The sequence below is a fragment of the Populus euphratica genome, unplaced genomic scaffold (genome assembly GCF_000495115.2).
Source record: "Populus euphratica unplaced genomic scaffold, PopEup_1.0 scaffold2496.1, whole genome shotgun sequence".
Taxonomy (NCBI): Eukaryota; Viridiplantae; Streptophyta; class Magnoliopsida; order Malpighiales; family Salicaceae; genus Populus; species Populus euphratica.
Genome location: NW_011502333.1, coordinates 1 through 7,853, shown reverse-complemented (window position 1 = coordinate 7,853; position 7,853 = coordinate 1). Strand labels below are relative to the sequence as shown.

Sequence of the window (7,853 nt, the reverse complement as noted above, 5' to 3'; positions counted from 1 at the left end):
TCATTTATTGTCTGTGGCATTAAAGGAGGTAGAAGTTCAGTTTGTTGTGACTGCATGAGAGTTCAAGCAAGAGCATGTCTTGGTCGTGTGACCAATTTGGTCACAAAATTGGCATTTGGGCTGATATCTTTTTTTATTTGTGTTGGGCCAGCCAAATGACTTATTATTATACTAGTTGTCTTTATTGGGGCTCTGGTTTCATAAGAAACCATTTGGTTTTTTATGATTCTTCCAAAAAGAGTTCCCAAAAGTGCTCTAGCGATTTGTGTAATTCGCAGATGCCACAAGTTTTAGGTAGCCGATTCCAGCTACCGAAACTGTCATGACCAACTAGCAGATCATAAAGTTCTTTGAAGGTCAAGGATTGCTCACTCACACGAATTGGTGCAGCAATTTCCCTAAAATCAGAACCCAAACCATGAAAAATGTAAAGGGTTAGATCATCATCAGAGATGGGATGATCGATTAAAGCAATTTCATCAGCCAATGATTTTACTAAATGGAGATAATCTTGAATTGATCGATTTCCTTTTTGAATCAAGCCAAGTTCTTTCTTAAGTTGCATAGCTCTCATTCGAGATCGACTAGCATACATGTGATTTAGTTTTTTTCATGCCTCATGCAATGTTTTAGTGGTGGCAGTGAGAAGAGTGATTAAGGTGGAGGTGGAAGCAAGGATCACACTAAAAATTAATTTGTCTTGCCGAATCTAATGGGTTGTTTTCAAGGTAGATTGAAGAGTGCCATCAAATGAAGGGCACACTAATAGATTAGTGACGTAGTCCATCATATTATACCTAATTATAAGAGCTTCAAATTGAGCATGTCATTGTGGAAAGGTGGAGGGGATTAATTTCTCATTGTTTTGAGCTGTAAGGTTGAGAGCAATTGAGCGGATTTTTTGTGTGAAATGTGGGTTGATTGGTCAGATTTTGAGATGGAGACATGTTGGAAGCAAGATTGTAGTCTCATTTGAGTTATGGTGCTATGATACTATAAAAAAGAGTATAACAGTGTCTTTAACAGAATTTTTCCACACTTGTTAATTTTGTTGGGGATCAAATTTATACACAATGTATGCTGGAGGTAAGGAATTTCAATAAGTTAAATATAAAATGATTTGCAATTGTTTATCTAAAATACTGTTGTTGCACTATCTATTTGCATTAATAAACACATGATTTTCAGCTAGAAGTTTGGATCCATTTTGCCATTAGATTGTAATCTCATTTTATGGTGCTATGATACTATAAAAAAGAGTATAACAGTGTTTTTAACAGAATTTTTCCACACTTGTTAATTTTGTTGGGGATCAAATTTATACATAATGTATGCTGGAGGTAAGGAATTTCAATAAGTTAAATATAAAATAATTTGCAATTGCTTACCTAAAATACTGTTGTTGCACTATCTGTTTGCATTAATATACACATGATTTTCAGCTAGAAGTCTGGATCTATTTTACCATTGGTGTCTTAATACTGTAGAGACATTTCTAGCTTTACTTCTTTTCTTTTTTTTTGTTGGGTGTTTACAATTTGGGCAAAAAGAAATAACAGACAAAACATGCACGGAAGAATTCTTTGGGCCAAAAACAAGTTGAAAAACACTCTGCAATATATCCTTCACTTCACTTCGTCTGGTTGTGTTGTTTAGTTGCTCGCGCAATGTGGGGTGAAATATTGAAATATCATGGCATCTGAACATTACCTTTTCATGACTGGAACAAAGTCAATTTTGGAAAACACATTCTCAATGATGTGCAATGCCGATGAAGCTACTTCTCATTCAAGCTAATTTAAGTTAAAGACTTCACATACAAAATTATGACTCTATACAATTTCCCCACCATAGGCAAACAATATTTGTCGCAGCAGAAAAGATAATTGGAATATCGATTCAATTCCTCGGGTTATGATAAAATTCAGAATTCCCAGCTGCTGTGGGAATAGAATAGACAACAATGATTTCTGGAAACAAGCAAATAAAGACAGGCATCAGCATTTTAAACACACCGATTTCAGCAATTCAAGCCATCCAAAAATGTAATATTGGAACTAGTAAAAAACCTACACACTAGAGATCCAATTACGAAACAAATGCTAACCCATCATTAATTCCAAGCCAGGATCTCGTATATGTGAAGATGCGAACTTTGTGGTTACGAATGAATTGCTATAAAAGAATTCCAAGCTTTTCCTAATTTTCCAACAAAACCTGGATATATCTCCGCTAACTTTATTCAGGCATCGTTCAATGTTAGTGTATTAAACTGGATCTCACCTGAGACTATCTAAACGGTGGTTATTCCCGTCAAACATCTATTCTCAAAAGAATGCCGTATTATGTGCACAAAGACTGTTTATGTTCCAATGCTTAAGGCAAGCAAAGTCATGCCTGCAAGACCAGGTTGGGGTGTGGGAGGTTTAATCAATGACCTCAAAGATTCCATGACACTGGCAAAGGAAGGTCGTTTCCACGGTTCATGTAGTAATAAAAAAAAATGAGGTCAAAATAGCATGCAACTGAAAAGGTTGAAATAAGAAGCCAGATAAGACTCAATTAATGCAACCACTTGAGGATTTAAATCCCGAGGAATCTCAAGCCTTTTTCCCTTGAAACCAACAGCCGCTACAACCATAAAAATGAAAATAGAATAATCATCTAGGTGGTGGTCAAATGATAAGGATTTGAGATCAAGGGGTTTGCTCTCTCTGTGGTCTTAAATTCGAATCCTTGATTGCTCATATGATGGCCACTAGAGGCTTACATGGTCGTTAACTTCAGGGCTCGTGGAATTAGTCGTGGTGCGCGTAAGCTGGCCCGGACACCCACATTAATCTAAAAAAAAAATAAAAGATGAAAACAAGCATAAAAAAACATCACACAAAAATGTATGCGAATGATACAAAGCAAAAGTGGCCACCACAATAACCAAAATGACACAGAGTCACTTGCAAGCACTAAAATTAAATGAAACAATTTCAATAACCACACGCATTCAGCCAACCTGGCTCCTAAATAAGCTGGAAAAGCTTTGATAAAGAACAGGATCAGCTGCTTCACCCCTCAAGAAACAGAACTGGTCCCTATTTTAGCTCATTGCTGGAGCCTGGAGTGGACACCTTCAATATAGATCACGCTCATTTATGATGAACATAGAACTTCAGATAAATCCAAGAAACGTGAAAGGAAAGGCATCTATTTTGCATGGATATTTAGGCATAAAAACTAGCATCAGAAAGCAACTCCCCAACAAACGACCTTATCAGGAAAGCAAAAACACAATACATGGTTCCTCTAATTAGAGAGGCCTAAACTGGCAGACGTCTTTTAATAGTTACAATCATACTTATTAATACTGTAGATATGTTCCATATTATGTTAAAATTTTAGGTCAACCAGAATTCGATAATGACATACAACATAACTCAACAAATGCAATATAAATTTTGTTATTTGTTTTCTTTTAACTTATGAACTTTTTATTTGAAGATGATTCATTTCCTCATAATAAAAAAATATTCAACGGCTTATTTTTTAGAATTTTCTAATTCTATAAGGATCTTTAATGGGTAACATCATAGTTTTCAAGTGTGGCAAAGATTATTTTATGTTCCAAAATCTTTTCTTAGAAGAACTCCTTTTTTATCCTAACTACATAAGGAAATTAGTGCTGGAATATTTAATGACAAATTACTTTTTGAGTTGAATTATTTCTATGCATTAAGCTGAATTATTTTCAAGTTATATTTGTTATTTTATTTCATTATGTGTTTTAGTTTTCTTTTGTTTTGATGCAAAATTAATGTTCTAAACTATTTTAGACATTAGATTTGTATTAGCTGATTATTAGCTTGGATCTATTAATTTGCAACCCAATAAGAGTCTATTAGGATTATTTATAAGGATTATACATTGTTTTCTTTATTACTATAAAATTCAGCTGCCATAATATTTTGAATAAAGTTGTGTTTTGTGTGATGCAACCTTTTTTCTTCGTTGGGACAAAGATCAACAACTGATTTATCAAGATATAACCGACCTTGTGGCATATTTGTATACTTCAAGTTCTTGTTTTGCTATAAACTGCTTGACAGCTTTTTATGATCGACTTGTTTTAACTCACAAGTGCACGAGTGTGCGATGTAGCAATTAACTCGGTAAGATCGAGATCATATCCACAGAGAGCTAGATCTGGAAATTAAGTTAGGTAACAAAAAAAAACTCAAGAGAAATTAAATTAACAATAACTTGGTTGAAAATAATTGATGGATTTGTTTTCAAAGATGAAAAAGTGTGAATAGATTTTAAATGACAAGAAAAAGTAAGTCTTGGTCCAAATCAATTTTAATGGTGATGTATTGGTGATTTCTTCAACATATATAAGATAACTCAACCTAATCTCAACGATGGTGATATTAGATCAGAAGATATTACAATGAAGATTAGAAAGATGAAGATTGATTATTGCTTAAGAATGAACAAGTACTTTCATATTAAGTAAGACATTGAATCAAGCAATCTCTATACCAAAACTAAAGTTTGTGCATAAAAATTCAAGATTATAAAATTACCTAAATGATTTCTAAAATTTCTTTGCAATAATAAATCATTCATGAAGAAAATAAGAAGATAAACATTAAGATTCATTCATATCCTAAAGAACTCACCTCAATCACCATCATCCTTGATTCAGATCCAAGAAAGAGATTAGCCAACCATGATTATATATAAGAACACTTCAATAAACATGAAATAACTTAAATCAAACTGAAATAATAAGTTTTACAAACTAAAGAATCGAAATCTATAAAGAAGAACACAACACAATTTCAGAAAAAATTCGGACACAAATCTGACTCTAACTTTGGACAGCAATCTGACCCTCTTAGAAGCCTCCTCTCGAGATGTCTATTAGAGACAGAGACATATTTATAGGAAATTTTGTCACCTTTCTACATCATTAAAGAACAACTCATTTAGACACCTGAGTCAAAAGTTATGGGTAAAACACCGAAAGATGTTCTGAAAAATCAAATCAGGACAGCTTTGCAACCACTTTGGTACACGTTTTTCTTCCTCATTTATGAGCTGTCTATTTCTTCTTTTTGACCCAAAATAATGTAAAAATATCTCATCCAGCTTTCCATCCATGTGCTTGCCTTCTTGGATCAATGGATTACCCAAAATAAATCAATTGTTATTTGTTGTGTGGACATGTAAGAGCATGGATTCTGTTTGGGCTGATTTGAAGGTTGATTTGGGGTTGATTTGGGGCTGATTTTGGGCTGAATTTAAGCATCAAATAAGTATACAAATGTACCTATTATTTGGGCTAAGATTGACATTGAAACCTTGAGTGTTTAATGGTTGATGTTCGCACACAACATAAGGCAAGTTTGAGCTTGAAATAGATCATATGATATTCTTTTCTAGAATTGGAATAGAATTGATTTTTGGGACAAATTTGGAGCACTTATTTGAACCAAGATTTGCTTCAATCTTCAACTAAATGTCTCTTCAATTCTTTGTTCTAAATTCCAACATTGAATTTTTTGAATTAATTCATTTAAGCTCCAAAAACCTATCGAAACATTAAAACAAATTTCATTACTAAAAAGCACATCAATTATTATAAAAAAAACCAAATAAAAACAATAAATACATATGTAAAATAAGAGACTTAATGACACTTTTGATGTACAATCATAAACCACGGGTCCAAGTTCTTTTCCACCACCTTTGGTTCTTAGGTAGAGGTTATATCTAGGTTAGGTTTCTATCTAAACTTGAATTTCAACTTTCTTAGGTTGTTTATTTACATCATTGTAGGTTTCTGGATCTTTATAGTCACTGTTTTTTTTATGTCTTGTTTTAGGTCAGTTTTATTTTCTCTTCTTTCGATTTTGTATAGTTTTGTGTTAAGGATCAATTGCAAAAAACACAAAACAAAACAAAACAAAACAAAGCCCAACATTTAATTCTATCCAGAAAATCTATTTAGAGTAAAATAATAGTAATAATAATAATAATAATAATAACAAGATTGCAAATTTTGGTTTATATGAAGAGATTCATTTGAGTAACGAGGTAAATTGAAGTTTTTGAGTTTGGTGTTAAAATCAGCGGGGTACCTTTAGTTTCAAATTCAAAATTTTAGGTTAGAATTCCTATTCCATAAAGTTTTTATATTATATCCTGCTTTTCTTTCATCTTTTTTTGTATTTAGGTCATGTATTCACTGAGAGAGGGAACGAATAAGGGTTTTCACTCAAGAAAGCAAAGACATCTTGTATGTTTAGGGTTTTAAAGAAAGAATTTGTTAAGTTAAAAGAACTATTCTATGAAAGCCAAGCTTCAGAGATAGGAGCAACAACATGAAAAGAACGAAAGACGATAAAGAAGGGATGCAATTTTCATACAAAGTTGTTAAAAGTAAAAGTTGATAAGAAAAGAGCTCTGAAAAACTTAAACAAGAGTCCTATAAAACATCCATTATATCTATTGGTGATTTGAGTATAAATCATCTTGAAGAAAGGGAATGATATAATCCAAGAAAAGGTTGAATAAGAAAATTTGGATTATAACATAATTGTGTCTCTTATCTAGTTTTACGATTATTGGATCGAGTTGAAATTTTGTCATGAGTTTCCAGAAATATTGTTCAATATTGGTTAAAAATTCCATATCAATCGAAGTTTGGTAATGCCTTGCAATACATATCAACAGATGTAATGCAAATTTTGTTATTTATTATCTTTTAATTTGTGAACTTCTTACTTGTAGAGGATTCTTTATCTCATAATGCAAGGATATTCAGTAACTTAGTTTTTTTGGTTTCCTAATTTTACAAGAAACTTTAATAGACAGCATTATAGTTTTCAATTGTGGTAAGAATTCATTCATATTCCAAAATCTTTTTATCCTACAAAGATTCTTTATTTATCCTAACTACACGAGAAAAGAAGGGTTGAAGTATTTAATGGTAGATTACTTTTTGGTTGAATTATTTATTTGTATTACTTTGAATTATTTTAAGATTTTATTTATTGTTTTATTTTATTATTTGGATATTTACATTCAGTTTAGGGCTTGTGTTTCAGTTTGAGTTTTTTCTAGCCCAAAATCAATGTTCTATAATTGTTTTAGGCATTAGACTTGTGTTAGCTAATTATTAGCTCGAGTCTGTTGGTTAGCAATCCAATAAGAGTTCATTATAGTTATTAAGGAGGACTATATATTGTTTTTTTTCTTTTGTTATAAAAATTCACAGCCATAATGTTTTAAATAAACATGTGTTTTACATGATATAATATTTTTCTCTTTGTTGAAACAAAGAACAAATTTGACTTATCAAGGTATAACTAACTCTATGGTGTCTTCAAATACTTTGGGTTCTTGATTCCCTATAATTAACTAGTCCCAGTTCAATTTTCAATACCTTTGGTTTTTAGAAACAAGGTTATCTTTGGGTTGATTGGTACTTAAAAGTGCATTTTTATCAAGGTTTTATATCATCATTTTGCACTTGAAGTATCAATAACTCCTTAACTAAAGCATGTTTTATAATAATATATCTAATAATATAAGATACCTTTAATTTGTGGTAAATGTTTATTTTTAAATGCAGGCCTATCACATAAATGAAAGGATTGATTGATGAATTTAAGAATTGAAATTGAACGGACAAAGAGATGGCTAAACTCCGAAAAGAGAAGTCGGTGTAGTCCAAAACGGAACATTGTTTGGTAATTGGATCATATCTGGAGTTGTAGAGCTCAGATTTAGGTTCACTTTATATGGATATAAAGGTAAGACATAGGCCTACAACTTTCATATGGAGCCCAAGA

General features: G+C 32.0%; 1 long non-coding RNA gene across 1 annotated transcript; it reads right to left on the bottom strand.

The window, feature by feature from the left end:
* Positions 1 to 1,721: 1,721 nt before the first annotated feature.
* On the bottom strand, positions 1,722 to 2,375 carry LOC105119082 (uncharacterized). The gene is made up of 2 exons (XR_841063.1): positions 2,284 to 2,375; positions 1,722 to 1,970 (listed from the first exon to the last, which is right to left on the bottom strand). It is a non-coding gene; the product is annotated as an uncharacterized LOC105119082 (long non-coding RNA).
* Between the last annotated feature and the right edge of the window lie 5,478 nt (positions 2,376 to 7,853).